Genomic DNA, 17,660 nt, shown 5'->3' on the forward strand with positions numbered 1-17,660 from the left:
TGTTGGTGGTGTCTTTTAATACAAAAACCCCGTGTCGGACAAACTAACTGCAAGAAGTACCACAACTGAGTCACTATGACCTTAGTAGTTTGGTCCCATGAAAGTCACTGACGTAAATAATTTTCCGGTTGTGAAGCAGGCACAATAACATTAACTCCAACTTTTCCTAATATACAAGGGCTGGAACTTTAACAGGGGCAACTATTTATTTACAGATCGAACAAAATAGATACGAGTTTCAAAGTTTTACTGAGCTTCAAAGTAGTCACCAACATTGTGTATAACTCGTTGCCAGCGATGTGGAAGTCGTAGCCTAATCTTAAACAGTGCCATTGACAGAGCGGCGCGGTATATTGCTGGACGAATTTGTAGCAGTTCTGAAGCGAATGCCGTGAAGTGCTTCCTTCAGTTTAGAAATCGAGTTGAACTCACGAGGACTTAAGTCAGGGGAGTGCAGTAGGTGGTATAGCACTTAGCAGCCCCATCAGTCAAACAAATCAGTGACAGCTAGCACTGTACGTGCTTGAGCATTGTCCTGCAAAATGATGGTCAGACCCTACAGAAGGTGTCATCCAATCTGTTTCTAAGCTGGTCTTAGGGTGTGTTCCAAAAATGAAAATCTTTAAAAACATCACTGCACACCCCAAATACGGAATCACAAAAACGACAAACCTTGGACCGAAATCACAAAACTGACAAACCTTGGAACCGGTAGCTGGACTACACGTAACTCACACCAGCTACAAAAGCTCGAAAATGAAAAACCATAGAACTTGTACCTAAGGATTGAAAGTAAAATCGAGAAAAATCTAGCACAAACATCAAAATGGAAGAAAGAAAATAAACAGCTAGATATAAAGGAACTTCCAGACGAATGACAACTCGAAGCTAACACGAACAAAATACGAACATAACGAGGAATGAAAATGCTAAGAGGTCAAACTGACAAAATATGCAAAACCAAAGTAAGTAATGAAAAAATTAACAAGAAACACTAAATGCAGGCACGAATGAGGTACCACTCAAATCAATTCTTTCCCACAACCCTCGCGCAACCGGTCGCAAAATTTTAAAATAAAAACCGCAAATACTATCACAAATCAAACAGAGAAACCCAAACACACAAGACACAACACTCAACCTCTCGCCCTATCATTGTACCCAAAAAATATTAAAACAGAAAAACCTCCGCCTAGAGAAACCAACAAAAATATACCAGATTCACAGATTACAATAACAGAAAAAAAACAGAAAACAAGAAAAATATATGAAACCCACCGACACCTAACTAACAAAAGGAGGCTTCTGCATTTGGCTGACCTCATAAAAGCTAGAAATACACAATAACCTTAAGAAATACTCTTCCTCCAACACTATTCATCCAAATGACCTTGCAATACTGAAATCCGCCTCCTTCCCAGCCCTACAACAGATTTTACAGCCCCGCCCAAAACCCCTCGATTATTTTTGTACATGTCTCCGTCTTATAACTTTAAACTGAATGTTATGTTATACAACAAAACGATAACAACCGATGTGACTCAACTCTTATATGAAGCAAACTCATCTGACATTACTACTGAACCTTCGACATGTTCTTCAGTCAAAGACGTTAACACTTCTTTGGTACGATTTGAAACCACCCTAAATACAACACTGGCACAATCCCCCCCAGAAATGATTACTGCAAAAACTCAAAGCCCAACTACCTCATGCCCCCTTTCGTCCTCTCTTTCACCAAAATCAAAATTATATTCGTCTACTTCAAGTATAGCCTCTGCCCCCCCCCCCCCCTCTCTAATGATTCCCTGTACTTTAAAAAGGCCCCACAAACTTCTTTACAGAATGAAAACCAGTCAGCAACAGTACGACATGCAACCACTGCATGACAGATTTAGCGAAATATTCGTAGCAAAAATATTAAGTTAACATGACTAGTACTTCTAAATTTGGCCTCTGTCTTTCGAACTAGGATCCTCTGCGGATATAACTCCATATATTGTTTCTTCTACAACTCCACATATATCCATCAGACGTTCTTCAAGCCGGAACCTTTGTCAGCACAATGTAATTTCCATAAACACTGCACTTGCAAAATTCCCATATAACACAGAATTATTGTACAAATCTGATAGTAGATTTACGATCAGCAGTTCTATGAATTTCGCTGTAAATAAACTTACTCATCCATAATGCAAAAGCAGTTGTCTATGAAATCAGAATCTTACAAATCTCGAATACTTTTAACAACAAAAGATACCTAAAATAAATTACGATATGAAAACAAAAGAGTATAAATCAAAATTTCTAATATACGCGCGTAACGAAGAAATCCAGAGAAAACATTTAACATTACTACTAAAGTCTGCGACATAAACAAAATAACGTCACACATTATGCTATTCCTCAAAGCCGAAGGGTGGAATCAGCACTAGAACTGGTCCCAATTATTATCCGATAGATCGCTTTATAGATCATACAGAAGGTCCTTTAGAAGTATAGCCATGTCATCCGTAGTACGTGCTACAACAGACTGCTTTTAAGTATTCGAACAGTATAGTCACATCGTTAAATTTTGAAAGACTTATCAAAATCAGAATATGTTCTCTGTCAAAAATAAAGTAGATTGAAGGGGAAACCTCTCAAAAATATTAAGTCTTCATACAAATACTTGTCTATATATAATCTTAATTATATGAGTATGTATTCATTAGCAAATACATATTACTTGCAATTTATGTTGCTTTTTTCGCCTTTACATAAATTCATCATTTAACATCGATGTTTAGAGGTCGACCATTTTAAGCCATTGTTGTTTATAGAAGTCGATGATGAAATCGACAATTTGTCGGCATCACACATCTCGCGCGGCTTTCTCATGCTGGCAACACTTCTCCGCGCCACTGCAATCTCTGTCACAAATATATTTCTATAATAATGTAGACCACGACGCATAGACACTGACTGGAGGCATACCTATTAAGAATTTTTTTGTTGGTAATAACGTGTTCCGACTTTCGCGGAAAGTTCGAGTAATTGTTTGAATAAAACTTTTTAAAACAAACTTAAAATTATTAAACATTTTCTCCTGGTCCCATACAGATTCCCAAACCTATACAAACAGTCCTGAAAATTTATGAGTGTGAATTTTTAATAGCTATGGCAATAGTTGTAAAATTTAAAACGAAAAGCGTTGGGTGTATGCAACAGATAACGAATGCATGAATAGTTGGCCCAAGTCACTAACAATTTTATTGTACTGCTAATGATATGAACAGTTGAGTGATTTTTCTCAACGACAGCTACTCTCTACATTCCTTAAAATTGTTGCATGCGCCCCACGTTTTTCGTTTGAAATTTTACAAGTACTGTCATAGCTATTAAAAATTCTCAAGCACGAATTTTGAAAATCACCTGTATGGGGCAGCGATAAATAATTTTACACTTTTTAGTTGGATTTAAAAACGTGTAATATTAAAGAGTTTTTTATTTTAACAAGTATTTTCTGCTTTGCTATTATGGGGGTGGGATTTGCCAATCGATTTTACACATTATGATGAGATTACAACAGGGGTATGTGGTACATATCAGGTTTATTTCAGTTTTTCTTCACCTGAGTCACCCAATATATTGCTTCCTCCTACGAGTGTCTTGCGAAAAGACCGCAAAGGTAAAAATTAGAGTTCAAGCTCACGCGGAGCCTTATCAGCAGTCGTTCTTACTGCGAAACATTCGCGACTGGAACAGGAAAAGTAAGAAATGGCAGTTGTACGCCAAGCATCCTCCCACACATCACACACGAAAGCAAGTTAATGTATTGTCATCCAATTCTGACCCATGTTGAAAGTTTCAAGTCACTAGCACATCGGGAAAAGACAGCGGTTGCCCTCAGCCACACCAGTCATGGAAGCGAGTTAAAATCGCATTGGATTTTCTCTGCCTCGTAATGGCTGGGTGTTGTGTGCTGTCCTTAGGTTAGTTAGGTTTAAGTAGTTCTAAGCTCTAGGGGACTGATGACCATAGATGTTAAGTCCCATAGTGCTCAGAGCCATTTTTTAAAATCGTATTGCCATCCAGTTTTGACCTATGTTGCAAGTATCAAGTCTCTAGCTCGTCGGGAAGTTATTTGATAATCAACTGCAAAATTTGTACGGAACAAACAGCCATACAAGCACTTGCAGTTGATTACGAATCAAGATGCACTAAAGGAACTTCATCGAAAACAATTTCGAACAATTTTTTTCCATCCATTTATTGCGTTTTTCTTCTTTTTTAAATCCATTCACCAGTCGTACAGCTAGTAGACGAATAAGGACAACGTTATTTCATTATATATTGGAAAACACTTGTATGATAATCTTCTACGGACACTCGTAGAAAAATGAAAAAAAAAAACAAAAATAATAATCGGGTTTCGCAAACGGGTCGCAAAAGTCTGATGCCGCGATGTGAGCACTGTGAACTACGAGGGTTGGAACTTGAATAGTGGCAAATATTTATTCACAACCGATACAAAAGAGTTACATGTTTGCACCTGTTACTGTCCTTCGAAGTAGTCACCAGCGATGTGTAGAACCCGTTGCCAGCGACGCGGACGGCGTAATATACAGTTATCAGAGCCTGTTCTGTTGACACAACGCTGGTGACTACTTTGAAGGACAGTAACAGGTGCAAACATGTAACTCTTTTGTATCGGTTGTGAATAAATAGTTGCCACTATTTAAGTTCCAACCCTCGTATGTACTCGCTAAGAGGTCCATAAAGTACCTCGAAAACTTTGACCACAGTTTTCTCGGAAACGGTCGAATATCTACGGATAAGTTGAGACACTTGTTCGTTTATTTTGGCTCCTCTTCCACTGAGCGAAGTTTCTGGAAAATCAGACTGTGGCACATGCCGTGATCTCCTCGTCAGTATCAAGAGTGCGCAGAAGCTTATAACTGGATCCTTCTATTGACCTACAAACTCACCCCCAGATGTAATCGAAAATTCTGCAGTGAACCTCATTTCGCTAGTGTGTGTGTCCCTCAGTTATACTGTTATCATTGGAGGAGATTTAATTACCCAACAATCGATTGGGATAATAACAGTTTCGTAAGAGGTGGGCGTGACAAGACATACTGCAGAACAGTAATGAATGCGTTCTTGGAAAACTTCCTAGAATAGATTGTTCGGAAGCTCTCGCACGAAACCAATATATTGGAAGCTCTCGCACGAAACCAATATATTGGATCTAATGGTAACAAATATATCTGACTTTTTTGAGGATATCTAGGTTGAAAATGGTATCCGCAACGGTGAAACATTTCTAGCACAAACAATTATCAAAGTACTAATGGCAACAAAATCAGATTTTTTTTAAGGATATCTACGTTGAAATTGGTATCAGCAACGGTGAAACATTTCTGGCGCAAATGACTATCGAAGTACTAATGGCAATAAAATCAAGTAGAAAGATTCGTATGTTCGGCAGACTAGATACTGGGGCAGTAGTATCATGTCTCAATGAGCAAACATTTGGCACTGCATAGAAGCATGTAGAGGAATTGTGGCTGAGGGTTTAAAGAATAGTTGACAAATGCACTGGATATTTAAGTACTTATGTACACTCCCTGGTATACAGTCTCTGTAAAGCAACTTGTATGTAAATAGTGATTACTGCGCAATAGATGCAAGACAAAGCATACAGCTATAGACAGACAAATACTGAATGAAATGCGTCGGCTGTCAAAAGGACAATACGTGAAGCCATAGCCAATTCCTATCGAAAGACCTCTTGATGATCTGTAAAGGCTGTCAATAACACCAAATTAGAGTTCACTCGTGAATGACATATGAACATAAACTAGTGGTAGCAAAAAAAAAAAAAAAAAAAAAAAAAAAAATGGTTTGCAGAGATAATAAGTAAATGTAGAACCAACGACCTATGATCAAATGCGGAAGCTGTGTGGATCAGTTCCTCTCCAAAAGTTTTCTGTCCTCTTGTTTAACAAATACCATATTACATCAGTTCTCTGTTCTACGCCAGACGACCGAGGTATACAGGGTGATTCAAAAAGAATACCACAACTTTAAAAATGTGTATTTAATGAAAGAAGCATAATATAACCTTCTGTTATACATCATTACAAAGAGTATTTAAACAGGTTTTTTTCACTCAAAAACAAGTTCAGAGATGTTCAATATGGCCCACTCCAGACACACGAGCAATACCAACCCGATACTCCAACTCGTTCCACACTCTCTGTAGCATATCAGGCATAACTGTTCGGATAGCTGCTGTTATTTCTCGTTTCAAATCATCAATGGTGGCTGGGAGAGGTGGCCGAAACACCATATCCTTAACATACCCCCATAAGAAAAAATCGCAGGGGGTAAGATCAGGGCTTCTTGGAGGCCACTGATGAAGTGCTCTGTCACGGGCTGCCTGGCGGACGATCCATCGCCTCGGGTAGTTGACGTTCAGATAGTTACGGACAGATAAGTGCCAATGTGGTGGCGCTCCATCCTGCTGATATATGAATTGTTGTGCTTCTTGTTCGAGCTGAGGGAAAGGCCAATTCACTTCTGCCGTACTCAATAACACGAAAAGCTTTATGTTGAACGGTCGCCATCTTAGCATCAACTGACGCTGACGCCTAGTCAGCAGCGCCTCAAGCGAACAAATGTACAACTAAATGAAACTTTATAGCTCCCTTAATTCGCCGACAGATAGTGCTTAGCTCTGCCTTTTGTCGTTGCAGAGTTTTAAATTCCTAAAGTTGTGGTATTCTTTTTGAATCACCCTGTATTATAAACAGCAACCAACGAAAGTCCCACGACAGTAAATACATGATGTCTCGAATTGGTTCAAATGGTTCTAATGGCTCTGAGCACTATGGGACTTAACTTCTGAGGTCATCAGTCCCCTAGAACTTACAACTACTTAAACCTAACTAACCTAAGGACATCACACACATCCATGCCCGAGGCAGGATTCGAACCTGCGACCGTAGCGGTCGCGCGGTTCCAGACTGTAGCGCCTAGAACCGCTCGGCCACTCTGGCCGGCTGTCTCGAATTAATGCAGACCCAAGTTTCTTAAGAGTATGCTGGTATGCCGTGGACTATTTAACTTCTCACTTCTTTTCATGCGTACCACACAAATTAATCGACGTAGTCTGCACTGAAGACTGCGAGTGAAGAATTCGAGCAATATATTTTTGAATATCTTCAAGATATTTCACACGATATTATTTTGTATTTAAAGGGGGAGTGAGAACAATATTGATAACAATAACGCCCGCATACTTTAATTACCCCTTCTTGTTTATTGCAGTTAGTACGAATCAAAGGGAGTTTACCAACTCTCACGGTGAATTTAGAGGTGGAGCAAATAGACGCAAGGAGAGACAGACTTCTGTCGAAATGATACAGCTTGTATTACTTTCGTTGCACACAACGATTGTCGATTTCTCTTTGAAGGCTGTGCATGTTCTTAGAGCGTTCCTGGACCAGGAAAAAAAGTGGCCTTTCATTTACGTCTTTACAATTTGAGACCAACGTTTACTAACAAGGGAACTTCCCCATCGCACCCCCCTCAGATTTAATTATAAGTTGGCACAGTGGATAGGCCTTGAAAAACCGAACACAGATCAATCGAGAAAACAGGAAGAAGTTGTGTGGAACTATAAAAAAATAGGCAAAATAAGATAGGCAACATCATGGACATTCCGAGATAAGGAGCGCCGTGGTCCCTACGATCAAGTGACGAACATCATTATCTGGTTTAGAGTTGTTTTTTTTTTCTAAAATGCCAAGGAACCTGTGATTAATTTTAGTTTGTTTTATTACTTTTAAATGTCAGTTGAAAATTATGTACTACTGTGGCATGTTATGACTAATAAAAAAAAGATGGATAAAAAAACGCGTGGTTAGCGTGAGCAGCTGCTGAACGAGAGGTCCTTGGTTCAAGTCTCCCCTCAAGCGAAAATTTTTTCTTTATTTTAGCAAAGTTATGATCTATTCATTCGTTCATTGACGTCTCTGTTCACTGTAATAAGTTTAGTGTCTGTGTTTTGCGGCCGCACCGCAAAACCGTGCGTTTAGTAGACGAAAGGACGTGCCTCTCCAATGGGAACCGAAAACTTTTGATTGCAAGGTCATAGGTCAACCGATTCCTCCACAGAAAAACACGTCTGATATATTCTATACGACACTGGTGACGGCATGTGCGTCACATGACAGGAATATGTTGTCGACCCACCTAACTTGTACACTTGGCGAATGGGTAAAAAGATTCTTCTACGTTGCCCGATTTAGGTTTTCTTGTGGATGTGATAATTACTCCCAAAAAGTGATGAAAACATAAGAGTTTGTCATATAAACTGCAACAAATGAATCCAAAAGTCTCGCACACTTTTCGCTGTGCTCTGTCAAAACATATGTTTTTTTACGTTTTCAAATTTTCGTGTGTAGACCGTCAAATCCTGCATATGTCCAAGCAAATCTGAACATGTCCTGGAATTTTGGAGAGCGAAGTTGATTATGTGTGAGTGCCTGAACTTTGATAATTGTCTGAAAATAAAAAATTAAACTTTTTGCTCGAATGAAGACTTGAACCAAGGACCTCTAGTTCCGCAGCTGCTCACGCTAACCACGGGACCACGGCGCTCCTGTGTTCTGTCAGTCCTTGATGTTGCCTATCTTGCGCATGGACTACTCAGTTTGTATACTTTGCTTATTTTTTCATAGTTCCACACAACTTCTTCCTGTTTTCTCGATTGATCTGTGTTCAGTTTTTCAAGGTCTATCCACTGTGGCAACTTATAACTAAATCTGAGGGGGGTGCGATGGGAAGGTTCCCTTGTAAGAATACCGCCAGATCCGAGCGAGATGCTGTCATATCTCCTGATCACTGCGCAGCGAGTTAGCAAAAGCTGATGTCCTGTGAAATCACTTGCGAAACACAGTCAGCTAACGCTACACAACGAAAAGTGCTGAAAATTCGCATCGGTAGTGTTTTTGTCACAAAACCAGAAGAAAGTAACTAGCTGATCAAAGTCTTATCTTACACTTTTGATACGCCTCTATGAAATTATGCACAGATATTTCAAGAAACATACAGTATTAAACAAACAACAACAACTCACTGATTCACTGTACCTGTAAAGAGAAAAGACAAAAATAAGATGGAAGGAGGGACAAGAAGGAGACCAGCAGTAATATTACAGCCATTTCTATTCAGATCTTGGGCTTTCAGCATTAATTACAGAAGAATGGAAAAGAAAACTCAGGATCTTCTAGACGACGATCAGTTTGGCTTTAGGAAAGTTGAATGTGCTATAGAAGCAGTTCTGTCATAGCCCTTCGTAGTCGACGTAGAAAGAGCGCTAGGCATTGTAAAACGATGCAATATGTTCGAAATTCTCAGGAAAATAGATGTGGGCTATAGGGAAAGACGGGTAATATACAGTTTCTACAGAGAATAAGAGGTGAAACCAAGAGTGAAGAGCTCGGATTAAAAAGAGTCTAAGACAGGAATGCAGTTGTTCGTCCTTACTGTTCAGTCTACACATCAAAGAAGTAATGAAGAAAATAAACGAAAGGTTCAGAGTGGGATTAAAATTCTTGGTGAAAGAATATCACTGTTGTTCGCTGATGACATAGTGCTATCTTCAATGAAAGTGACGAAGAATTGCAGGATCTGCTGAATGGAATGAAGAGTCGAGCACATCAAAATTGGGATCACAAATTAGACGAAGTGTAGGACTTCTGCTGCCTTGGGAATAAAATAAGACATGATGGGAGAAGCAAGGAGGACATAAAAGGCAGACTAGCTCAGGCAAAGACGGCATTTCTGGCCAAAAGAAGTCTACTAGTATCAAATATCAACCTTGAGGAAGACATTTCTGAGAATGTATGTTTGGAGCACAGAATTCTATGGAAGTGAATCATGGGCTGTCGGAAAACCGAAAAAGAAAATAATCGAAGCATTTGAGAAGCGGTGAGGCAGAAGGATGTTGAAAATTAAGTTGACTGATAAGGTAACAAATGAGGAGGCTGTCGGAAGAATGGGTAGGAGAGGAACATTTGAAAAACAATGACCAGAAATGGGGACCGAATGACAGAAAAGTTTTAGTAAATCAAGGAATAACTTCCATGGTAGCGGACGGAAGCAAAAACTGAAGGGAAAGACAGAGATAGCAACGTTTCAAACAAATAATTAGGGTGTACATTCTAGTCAGACATGAAGAGGTTGGCACAGGAGAGGAATTTGTAGCGGTCCGTATCAAGCCAGTCTGAAGACCGATGATCGAAAGAAGAACGCAGGGATGGTGCAGGTACGGGTCTATTGGCGGTTGTCTCAGAGCGTCTTCTGATACCGACTGTGGGTACACAGCGCACCAGTTGAACATTTTGAATTATGACAACACTGTTTTAAGATGAACTGTTTACTTACCGTATATACTATTATCTTGTGTGGGGTAAACTTGGTAAAGATGGCTGGCTGGTTCAGTATTTATTAGAGATGGAGTATCTCTGTCACTTTTCATTTTCTGATAACTCTGTAACACAAAATACAGCGTGCTTTAAAACTAAATTAATTTTAGTAATTTTTAAACATTTCACACAATGTACCAGCGGCACGGAGTATGCACGAGTTTTGTTTCTGTCAGATGGAATCTTCCGAGTGTAAGAACAAATTCTTACGAGGTATCGCGATACAAAATGCGTGGTTACTTGTTTACACCAATCTTAAATTACGTATACAATCTTCTGTCGTAATTGCTTCAATCTTTCCAGAGTTACGCTTTACACGCAGTTCCTTTCCACTGCCATTCGAACCTAGAGCTTAAATGCCATCAGCTATCACTAGTCAACCTAGTGACCCCTGAAACAATGGCTGCGATACCAATATAGTTTTACATGCCACACCCTCTACAAATACACTCCAACTCAAAAGATTTTAGGGATGTCTTATCCCACCAGTATTATTTTTTTCCATATAGTTAGTCATACATGTACCAAGTTTAGTTGAAACTGCTCTGAGTTACAGACCTAAGCTAGAAAACACACACACACACAACAAACATGCAGGGTGTTCCAAGTACTGTACAACCCAGGCGCTGTGTCCAGCGTTGCACTGTAGGTAGGCTCCGATCGCCACATACGCTACAGCCCACTGCTCGTACTTTGTGGCAGATTACGTATCAGTTATTATTATTGTTGCTGTTGTAAAACTAACATTCTATGACAGTGTGGCAATACTACGGTAATACTGTGGAAAATAAAGAAAAATAGATAAAGTGTTCGTAGTTCTGTAAAGTATTCAGGATGTTTTACAATTCCTATAACAGGCTTCTGGGATCTGTAGAAGGGACAAAGTAGATAAAGTTTTGACAGTAAACCCATATCCGGAAGTGCCCTGTTTGGATGTAAAACAATTTTGAAAACTGGGTTCCTTTCATATCTCCCGTTTCACAGTACGAACACAGCGGAGACGATAACCCGTATGCTCTCCTCAGGAACCATGGCTTGGGTAATGTTTCGAGTACTCGTCGTTGGGTTCTCTTCTACATTACGAATCACGTCCTCATCAAAGTCGAGAGTGTGGCGCCTACGTGGAGCACCAGAGTCAACCTTCCTAGTTGCGAACATACCACTCCATCGCAACCGTTGTTATATTCGGACGAAAATGTGAGTGAATTACAACAGGGAGTGATGATAATGCCCTCTTCTCAGTTTGCGTGTGTACCGTGAAGTGGGAGATTTGAAAGTGATTCGATCTTTAGACCTATTTTATATCCAAACGGTACATTTCCGGATATGGGTTCCTTATCAAAGCTTTATCTACTAAGCCCCCTCTACAGTTCCTAGAATCCAGTAACAGGAATTGGGAAATACCCTGTACACAATCTTAAATTCACGCCACTAACATCTGGAATAAGTAAAGCAATCATAATCGGTGTTATTTAACGACATACCTGAACGATTAGCTTCTCCTCGTTTTTCATAAAAAGTGGATTCAGAAAGCCACTCTAAACTGCAAAATCAAATTCTGGGTCTAACTAAATGTTGAGCCCTGCACTTTTGGATTATTATGTTGAAGCTTAACTAGTTGAGCTGAAGAACTAGCCATGACGGAAGAAAATTTTCCAATGAATTTGTTTGGCTCCTATATACGAAAAACAAGCAGTCTGCGGTCCAATGTTAAAATTTTTATTATTTATTGTTATAATTTTAATTATGTTATTTCCAATAGTGTTAAAATTTTTATTATACACTGCAACCAAAACTGCTTGTTTCATCATATCATACATACTATTTGCTGTACCAACCCCGTTATGAACTGGAAAAAGTTTGACTCCTATAGGTGAAACATTTTATCCTCTGCTTACACTCGTTACACATTGTACTTAGTTAATACTGCACTATCTTATCAGAAGTATCCAGACACCTATGAGTGGAACGTAACAGGGAGTGTGTCCACCCTTCGCCTTTATGGCGGCTTGAGCTCTGCTGGGGACACTTCCAACGAGATGTCAATGTCTGCAGAGGAATGGCAACCTACCCTTCCTCAAGAGTCGAAACCAGAGAGGATAGTGATGTTGAGGTCTAGGGTCTGGAGCGAAATCAATGTTCTAACTCATCTCAACGGTATCCGATGGGTTCAGGTCGAGCTCTGGGCAGCCCAGTCCATTTCAGGAATGTTACTGTTCACAAACAATTTTCTCCAAGTGTTGCTTTGACAGTGTGTATTATCATGCTGATATAAACAATCAATGTCTCCGTACTGTTCTTCTACGGTATGCAGTACACAATTCTATAAAAAGCGTTAATATCCTTCCGTATTTACCATTTTCTTAAGGGCAACAAGAGGGCCACACCATAACCACGAAAATCACTCCCGTAGCGTTACGCCGCCCCTTCTGTACTTCACTGTTGGCACTACACACGTTAGTAGGCGATATTCTCCAAGCATTTTCTTAATCGAAGCCCCTATCATCGGATTGTCACAAGCTATAGCGTGATCATCACTCCAGATCAGTCGTTTCCAGTCATCCACTGTTCTGTGGCGTCACTGTTTGCACTCCCTCAAACGCTGCTTAACACTGACTTCTAAAATGTGTGGCTTATGTGGAGGTGCTCTACTAATGCACCTTTTCCTTTTTTCTCCTCTACGCACATTTTGCTAGCTGGAGTGCTGACAGCACTTTGGAACTCATGAGTGATTCCTTCCGATGACTTCATGCGCTTATTACACCCGTAATCCTCGACGGTCGCTATTCGTCAGTACATTGGGTCCATCTGGTCTCGATTTCGCTGTTGTTGTTCCTTTGTGTTTCCAGGTCACAGTATGTGCAAATGGTCTCCAAGTTGCCGAACATAACAATTTGCAGTCAATGATCGGTTCAGTTCTACCAGAGGACTCAGTCCATTCAATGTAAACACAGCCAACACCATTATGGAGCCACCACCAGTTTGCACAGTACCTTGTTGACAATTTGGGTCCATGCCTTCGTAGGGTCTGTGCCACACTGGACCCCTGCCATTAGCTCTTACCAACTGAAATCGGGACTCATCTGACCAGGCCACGATTTACCAGTGTCTAGGGTCCAACCAACGCGTTCATGAGGCCAGGTGAGGCGCTGCAGAAGATGTGCTGTTAGCAAAGACGCTCGCGTCGGTCGTCTGCTGCCACAACTCGTTAACGCCAAACTTCGCCGCCTAACGGCTACGTACGTCGTAAGTCCCACACTGCTTTCTGCGGTTATTTCACACAGTGTTGGTTGTCTGTTAGCACAGACAACTCTAGACAAACGCCGCTGTTCAAGATCATTAGGTGAAGGCCGTCGGCCACTGCGTTGTCCGTGGTGAGAGGTAATGCCTGAAATTTGCTATTGTCAGCACGCTCTCGACACTGTGGATTTCGGAATATTGAGTTTCTGAAATGGAATGTGCCATGCGTCTAGCTAAAACTACCATTCAGCGTTCAGAGTCTGTTAATTCCGATCGTGCGGATATAATCACGTCGGACACGTTTTCTCATGAATCACCTGAGTACAAATGACAGCTCTGCCAACGTACTGCCGTTTTTTAATTTGTGTGCGTGATACTACCGCCTTGTGTATATGTGTATACCGATATCCCACGACTAATTTCACCTCGGTGTAAACCATACACAGCCTGAATACTGAGAACGAACAAACAACAAATTAAATGGACACTCATATTTCTACAGCGGAAAGTTAAGTTTTTATCCTTTCCTGGGTTTTCCTTGTAGTATATTTATTAAATTTCGTGCTTGTTTTTCTGTTTAAGGTGTTTAATCTCGCATTTTTGTAAATGTAAATTCATTTAGTCCGTAGAGCCGTAGTTACTCATTTGTTTTGGTTTGAAGATAAGCGTCCTTTGTTTAGTAAGCCAGTCAGGCTCCATCTCTCGGCTGACATACATGTAAAGAGCAGTAAGTTAAGTTTTTATCTTTTCCTGTCTTTTCCTCGTAGTATATTTATTAAACTTCGTGCGTGTTTCCGTTTAAGAGGTGTAAGCTAGTATTTTGTAAGTGTAAATTCGAGCAGTCTGTAGCGCAGATATCATTTCTTCTGTGCAGCCAGTACATAACTGTGGCATCAGCGTCCGTTGATGACACTTCGGGAGGAGGATATTGGCTGCTTTTATAGTTTACGTTTCCAGTTAGTCTTGTTAGGACGGGTAGGATGTGTGCATGCTGTGTAGTTCGTGAACAACTGAATGCTCTTTTGGCTAGGGTCAGTCACCTTCAAGCTTCTGCCTCGGGGTGTAGCGGAAAGAGGAGAAAGCGGCACGTCGCATGGGACACCTCAGGTGTCTCTTGCTCTGTCCACAGGCACTGCTACCACAGCACTTCCTAGTGCACCCGATGCGGTGGATCCGCCGTCACAGCAGAGTGACTGGCAAGTCGTTCGAGGCGGAGGGCCAGTGTAGAGACTGCTCGTCTGGCCTCGCCCATTCACCCTGTGAGTGGACAGGCGGCCGCTCCTTAAACAGGGTCCGAGCACGCAGACGGGGGGAGGGTTTTCTAGTTATCGGGAGCTCCAACGTTAGGCGACTTATGGAGCCCCTTAGGCCTGGAAAGAAAAGTGTGCACTCTGTATGACTGCCGGGAGGCCTCATCCGAGATGTGGAGGCGGCCTTACCTGCAGCTATCGAGCGTGCAGTGTGCAATCATCTGCAAGTTGTGGCTTACGTCGGTATCAACGACGCTGTGCCGTGGGTTCTGAGGCCATCTTCAGTTCACACACACGGCTGGTGGAGGGTTGTTAGCCTTACGCATGGGGTGCAAGCAGAGGTCGCAACTTGCAGCATTGTTCCCAGAGTTTATAGGGGTCCTTTAGTTTGGAGCTGAGTGAAAAGCCTCAACGAAAGGATTCGTCAACTCTGTGATAGTCTTCGCTGCAGATTTATAGACCTGTTTTATCGGTTGATGTTTGTAGGACTCCCTTGAAGGGTCAGGGTGCACTGAACCAAGGAAGTAGTTACTCGGGTAGCAGAGTACTTGTAGAGTGGGCATGAGGGTTTTCTTAGGCTAGATTGTAGTTAGAGGTACCCTGATGAACATTCGCCAGTCGATGCGCAGCAAGGGAAGTCACACCGCGTTCAGAGTAAAGTCACTCTCAAAATGTTATCAGTAAACTGTCGAAGTATTCATAACAAAGTTCCCTAATTTACTGCCTTCCAGGAAAGTTCTCGCGCTCAAATTATTCTCGAGACTGAGAGCTGGCTTAAACCCGAAGTGGAAAGCTCTGAGGTATTTAGCGAGTTACGGAACGTATCTCGAAAAGACAGATTAGAGGCCATTGGAGGGGGAGTGTTTATTGCAGTTGACAAAAATACTGTCTCTATTGACGTCGAAATTGAGTGTGACACTGTAATTATCTGGCCGCGTATAACAGGTCTAGATGAAACCACGTAATTGCTGGAAGTTTTTACCGTCCACCCGATTCTGTTGTGACAGTTCTAGCGTCATTCAAAAAATGCCTATGGTCGGTAGCGCGTAAATATCCAGATCATGCATCACTAGTTGGATGCGACTTTAACCTATCGAGTATAGACTGGGATGTCTATGGATTCATTTCAGGGGGTACAGACAGACAGTCGTACGAAGTACTTTTGAATAAGTTTTCTGAAAACCGTCTCGAGCAGCTAGTTCGACAGCCCACATGTAAATACCTTAGACCTTGTAGCTACAAATAGGCCAGACCTTATCAACATGATGTCATTATAACAACTACAGTTACGAAAGTTAATAAATCACTTAAAAAGGTTAGGACAGTGTTTCTGCTAGAAGGAACAGACAAGCAGTTGTTAGCATTTCACTAACACAATGAACTGACATCACTTAATTCCATTAAGATGGACATAGAGGAATTATGCGCAAAGTTTAAGCAGATTGTAAATCTTTGTCTGGAGAACTATGCGTCTAATATGTGGATTAAGGACGGAAAAGACCCAACATGGTTTAATAACGAGATACGGAAAATGCTGAGGAAGTAGAGGCTGTTGCACTCTCGGTTCAAAAGAGAACGCGCAGATGACAACAAGGAAATGTTAATAAAGATTAGTGCGTCTGTGAAAAGCTCTATGCGCGAAGCATGTAACTGCTACCACCGTCAGGCAAAAGATTTGGGAGACAACCGGAGAAAATTCTGGTCCTATGTAAAATCGCTAGGGTCTAAGGCTTCCATCCAGTTACTTGTGGTCTAACCTGGTGTGACAGATGAAGATAGCAAAACAGAAGCCGAAGTTTTAAATTTCAAAATGGTTCAAATGGCTCTGAGCACTATGGGACTTAACATCTGAGGTCATCAGTCCCCTAGAACTTGCAACTACTTAAACCTAACTAACCTAAGAACATCACACACATCCATGCCCGAGGCAGGATTCGAACCTGCGACCGTAGCGGTCGCGCGGTTCCAGACTGAAGCGCCTAGAACCGCTCGGCCACACAGGCCGGCTTTAAATTTCAAGTTCATGAAATAGTTCAAGCAGGAGACTCGTACAAACATACCGTCGTTTGATCATAGAACAGAGTCCCGTATGGAAGACGAAGTAATAAGCAACCATGGTGTAGAAGACAACTGAAGAAACAGGAAACAAATAAGTCACCAGGTCCGGATGGAATCCCAGTTGGGGTTTTCAAGGACTAGTCTTCGGCATTGGCATCTTACCTGACTTGAAAGCATGTGAAATAGGTTCACAGGTATGTTAAGTCTCTCGAAGGCTTCGTAGGTTATAGAATCCAGTATGTTGACCTCGACAGCGATTGTTCAACAGGGAAAGTGTATCGTCAGGAGAGCTCCAGGGAAGTGTGACAAGACCGCCATTATTCTCTATATACATAAATTATTTGGCGGACACGATAGGCGGCAGTCTGCGGTTGTTTGCTGATAATGCTGTGGTGTACGGTAAAGTGTCGAAGTTGAGTGGATGTTGCAGGATATACGATGACTTAAACAAAATTTCTAGTTGATGTAATAAATGGCAGGCTCTAAACGTAGAAAAATTCAAGTTAATGTGGATGAGTAGGAAACACAAACTCATAATGTTCGGATACAACATTAGTAGCGTCCTGCTTGACACAGTCAAGTCGTTTAAATATCTGGGCGTGACGTTGCAAAGCGATACGAAATGGAATCA

The 17,660-nt window shown here is 41.2% G+C and overlaps 1 protein-coding gene across 3 annotated transcripts in view; it reads right to left on the minus strand.

Annotated features, from left to right (window-relative positions):
- LOC126236892 (protein timeless) overlaps window positions 1–17,660 on the minus strand; it is a 399,100-nt gene that overhangs the window by 341,278 nt on the left and 40,162 nt on the right. For 2 of the 3 annotated variants that reach the window (XM_049946528.1, XM_049946529.1), the window contains exon 2: window positions 10,441–10,546. The exons of the other annotated variant lie outside the window; for it this stretch is intronic. The gene's annotated coding sequence lies outside the window, so the exon portion shown is untranslated. The remainder of the gene's footprint in view (window positions 1–10,440; window positions 10,547–17,660) is intronic. 3 annotated transcript variants of the gene reach the window in all.

The sequence above is a fragment of the Schistocerca nitens genome, chromosome 2 (genome assembly GCF_023898315.1).
Source record: "Schistocerca nitens isolate TAMUIC-IGC-003100 chromosome 2, iqSchNite1.1, whole genome shotgun sequence".
Taxonomy (NCBI): domain Eukaryota; kingdom Metazoa; phylum Arthropoda; class Insecta; order Orthoptera; family Acrididae; genus Schistocerca; species Schistocerca nitens.